The sequence below is a fragment of the Thunnus albacares genome, chromosome 1 (genome assembly GCF_914725855.1).
Source record: "Thunnus albacares chromosome 1, fThuAlb1.1, whole genome shotgun sequence".
Classification (NCBI taxonomy): domain Eukaryota; kingdom Metazoa; phylum Chordata; class Actinopteri; order Scombriformes; family Scombridae; genus Thunnus; species Thunnus albacares.
The window spans coordinates 19,782,241-19,787,652 of record NC_058106.1 but is presented as its reverse complement, the minus strand read 5'-3'; positions in this window follow the sequence as shown (position 1 = coordinate 19,787,652).

The following is a 5,412-nucleotide window of genomic DNA, read 5'->3' as shown; positions in this document are numbered from 1 at the left end:
AGTTACTTTGCAATTACATTACTGTATGTGTTGTACTATCCTCAAAATAAATCAAGAAATACCATAATTGTTAGGATAAAATAAATACTCATGTATATGTATATATATAAATTCTGCCATTAATAATAATAATGCTGCTAATTATGTACATTACAAGTTAAAAGTTTGGACACACCCTCACAAACACTGAATGAGAAAGTGTGTCCAAACTTTTAACTGTATAATACATAATAATAATGATTTAACAGTAAAAGTATTTCCTGTATCTTATTTTCATTATTATATTATCACATGTATAATACTATATACTGTAGTCAAGTATATATACACACAGGTGTGCAAAAAATATTTGACTTAGTATTCATTTTTCTGTTTTTGCACAGAAAGCAATCTTGATTTCTGTTATAATTCAGTCACGCAGTATCTATGGTGAACAAATGAGTTACAGAAAGATCTTTTGAGACAGTCGAAATGAGAACTATAAGGACCTGCAGCTCAGTACTGACGTGGTTAACATTTTCAACATTCAGTGTTTATATCTCCATCTCTCTGCCTCAGGGTCAGTGTGACGTGCTTATTTGCTCTGACCTAAAGCCGATGAATGGCGACTGGTCCACATCAGGGGTCTTAGCTGCTCAGACCCACTCGACCATGGGAAAAAAGGAGCTGTGAAAGGTCCCCTGTCGCTGTTACAAAGCCAAGAACAAGCCATAGCAGGATAATCGTGTTTATCCCCAGAATAAGACAGGATTGCAGCTGCGGTGTCCTTATGGGGAGAAAGAGGGCTGCAGGGACGTAAAACATACAATGTCCTGCCTTCAGGAGAGCTCAGTGGTTCCTGCTCAGGTTCTGGTACTGAGACGTGAGACCAGCAAAGCCTGGCCTGTGTCATTACTATAAAATTAAGGCTTACAGTAGTTTGTCTTCTGGCACAAGGAAGATCCATGAAGAGAAAACAAAATGACTCTTATAATAAATGAGACCTGGTAATGAAAGCATCACTCTCACAGCCATCTATGTCTAGTCCTCTCTAACCAGCCAGCACACTTTACCAATGCAGTCTTACTTGCATCTGTTATCTGTGTTTTGTATTGTGTCTGAAATCTCCTTTGTTAAAATGCCAGTTTCAGCCTCTGACACATGGCAACAGAGAGAGATCATCTAACCCCCCAAAACACACTTAGACACACTCAGATATCACATGTTTTATTCTTTTGCTGATACTGTCAGTTTGGGTACAGAATTTGTGATGTGTATTAGGTTTTGAAGTCCTCACAGTTATGAAACCTGCCTCTCTTTATCTTTTGTATGACTGGTACAGATTTAATAGGGTTGTCAATACTAGTGTCTGCAATACAGGAAGTGTCCATTCAATATTTTATCTCTATTAATAAGGCTGGAAAAAGGTTATATCTCTTCTGTGTGTCTTTCTAACAGACCAAATGAATTTTTGTGAAATTTGATGCATATATATTCCTTGGATTTTATATTACGTGGATTTCTAGCAGTTAACTTTTTTTTTTTAACTACAGCTATAATGCTGCTTTCAAGTGGTATTGGGAATTCAGATATCCAGGACTTCAACCAATTAGGGGGGTCTACATCTTTGCAAATAACAGAATTGTTTAGTTTTGGCATTGAATTAATCTTAACATTAATTCTGGCATGAGCACACATACTCATACACACACACACACTCATACACACATTCTGTGAGAGAGACCCTCGCAGATATAAAGAGGCAGGAAGACAAAGGACCAACTTTTCCAGGAGGCACTCTTATGGCTGCAGCGCTAATGCAAGCATCTGCCACTGTCTGGTCTGCAGCGTTGTTCCCACCTCATGGCCCAGGGTTTACTGCAGCTACTCTCTCACATATACAACGTTGGGAAAAAGACGTGGCGGACCTTTGTCAAGTGCCCCTTTCACAAAGCAGCCATTGTGGAGCGAAGCCAGGATCAGAATGATAATGTGGACTCTGGCTGCTGTTTACCAACAGGTCGCCTGCAGCTGCAGCGCAAAGCACCGACCTGCAGCCTCTGAGAGGGCCGTGAAGAAGATAAGTACGCATTCCATGTGTACAGGTGAATATTAAGTGTAATAAGACTCAATTCAAACACTCATCATAATTAACAGAGGGATAAATCTAAAAAAAAACTAGTGTTATTTCTCCAACAAGCAAATATTTTCAGATACCAAATAACATCCAAATACATTTTCAACAGACCTTAATCTTCAGCAACCAGGCTTAAATCTTATAGGATAATATTAATTAAAATCTATAAATCACTCTGAGTCATTCACACACACAAATATTTGAATCTGCAAATAAAAGGCATTTTTAAATGACCTAATAAAGGTGATTTACACATGTGCTCTGTGTTGTACAGTATTGTGCTTTACAATATGAGCTCCTATTATAGCTCAGCTTCACACTGGCCCCTCCCCCACGTTGCTTGTCTAATTACAGCATGGTGTCTAATAAAGGAACAGTTCCCCTTTTATTTATCAAGCCACCGCATTGGCTCTTCAAACCAACGCTTATCTTTGTCATGGTAAAGACAGAATAACATTTAAACAATGATTTTTTTTAACATCTAATGCAGGTGGCATGTGTTCAGCAGTCCGACAACATTAATAGTCAGAATATAAAACATATGACGGAGTCGAGATTCTTTGACTGCTTTTAACTCAATGCTCTTATATCAATAGCTGCATTGTATTGTCATTTACTTTACTCATGACCATTTTGAATCATCTGGAAACATTGAGGATTTTTCTTTGGGATTAAAAAAAAAATCTAATTCATAAAATGAAATAAAACATATAAAATAAATCAGCATCCCTCCAGCAGAACTAAATCCTTTGATTGAAGGTTTTAAAACATTTTCCTTTATGTTGCAAAAACAAAACAAACCCCCTTGAAAATTTTAAAATAATAAACAGTTAATAATAAAAGATTTTCTTGGGTGTGTGGTCCAAATGTTCGGGGTGGGACCTGGACCCAGTATCTCTAAAATCCTGTCTTGGACAATTTAATTGGCTGATATATTTACAGTTAGCTATCAGTCAGTATGAAACTATTTAAGATTTCAATTTCCTAGTCCTATGCATTATTTTAAATATACTGTAAGTTCAGGTTAGGTTTCATTTAAGGATCAATCATTGGCCTAATAGACAGAAATACGTTCTGCACCTTTAAATAACGTCTATAGCAACCAGTTATTCAATGCTGAAAGAATAAAACTGTCTCTCTCGTCACATAACCCGTCCATATTTTAAATCTTCATGTAGGCCTACATCTTGTTCAGCAGATCACAGTGGGTGGGGGACATGCTGGGTGTTGCTGCGCCTTTAAATACTCTCTCTGCTCCCCTCGTTTCTATGCAATTATGTTAATATGCAGAGCTTGTCTGGCTGCTATTCATTATCGGTCGGAGTTGCCTGATTGTTTCCTTTATTTCCCACCTTTGTAAAGCCACTCTTGGTTTTTTTGGGAGGCCTGCTTTATCCCACAGCAGCGATGGTCTGGCGGGGAGGCCAATAGAGAGCGCTAATGTCGGATAAAGACTTTCTGCAATCTGCAAGATGTGTTTCATGCTTGCAGCACATCGTCCTGTCTGTGTGTGTGTGTGTGTGTGTGTGTGTGTGTGTGTGAGGGTCACGCTCTCAGTTTCAACACAGACGGAGAAAACAGACCTACCTATAAGTGAGTATAGCCTATTTTCTATAGACTGTTTATTCTGTGTCACATAACCATGCTGTTTTTCTTTTTCATGATATAATATACTTCATTGTATTGAACTGTGTGGCCTATATTCTGCCTGCTAATGCACCTCAATATTAACCTGTCCATATGTCTATTATCTCTGTTCAACAACATCACGATTCTCAGGAGCAGAAGGTCATGCCAGAGGAAGCGACACAGACCAACATTTAGAAATATTTAAAGGCTGAAAGCAAGATTAAGGAGGTTGTTTTTACATTGCAGTCTTTTGCAGAGTGTGCAGTGTTTGTAAATGTGAGGAAATTACAGAAAATGGATGTATGAGCAACATTTTTACCCTGATATAAATCGCAATTAATTGGGCCTAAATAAGCCCCTGCTGTACGGCCTGTGTGGGGAAAAAGGCCATAATGCTTCTCTTTGCTTAAATAGATCTACTGGCATTTGTCCATACTGATGTTTTTGTATGCAATACTATAACATCTTGTATTGCCTCCATTTAACTTTGCCTTTGTCCTGACTTCTTCACTACAGTTCATGTTTATTAATTCACAAAAACGCGTTTCAGGCTGAAATAACATATTAATCTTATTGCTTTGATTTGAGATTTTGTTAAAAAAATATTTTTTTATTCTTACCTTCATTGTTTATGGGACAAACTCATGTTGGCCATAAAATTCTGATTAATAATGAATATTAATTAACACTGGATAATAGGCATTATTAGTATACAAGTATAACAGCAGTCTATGATGTTGCCTATAGATTTCAGATTGTTGTTGTGGCCTTAAACTCACTGCCTGAGAAAAGCAGCTCAAAGGAAAAAGTTTCACACGGTTTAGGCCGACTAACCTATTTTATGCTCAAATTGTTATTATTATTTTAAAAAAACTTGATAATTTCTTTAAATGTAATATGATATTTTGGACTATTTTTTTTAGACTGAGAGTGCAATGTGACAATTGAGAGTAAAAATAAATACATACAATTAATATATAACTGAATAAATAAATAAATACATCTGAAATGCTTTTAAAAGTATAAAAGTGGGTTTTATTGTTATATTTTTAAGATTACAAATTTCATTTTAAATTCTATTATATTTCAGAATGTTTTTTTGTCATTTATGTGTGGGTGGGGTCTACTCAAAGGGGTGTGGTCACTGTGTCTCTGAAAGGTGATTGACAGGTTGTTCTTCGCGGTCTCTATTACTTAAGATTGGAAAATGTCATGTGGCTAAACAAATATCTTTGACTGTATTTGCTGGTTTGTTTATCTGTCATGTGTGCTACTGTATATCTGGTGAATGATGTTAGGCTACAATTTCTTTAACATCTAGAATCTCGTACTGCACCAGCCCACAGCTTTAATGTAACCTAATGTCATATCTACCACTGCTTCATTGATTTCATTCATTCATTCATTCAGCAGCAGTTACACTGACTCACTGATTGACCTTTGAAGGGCCTCAGTAATGTGACCTAACTAATTACCTACATCTCATAGTGAGATCACACCCGGAGAGGAGACTTAAGACAGGAGGCCTTAAAGACGATGGTGATTAGAGTCAGACAGACAGCTAACGATGGACAAATTAATGCGGCCCTGCTTTGTGCCAACACAACCATTTTAGGCAGCAGAGAGACTCCGTCAAGATGGCTTCCATACAGACAACATGATGTTGT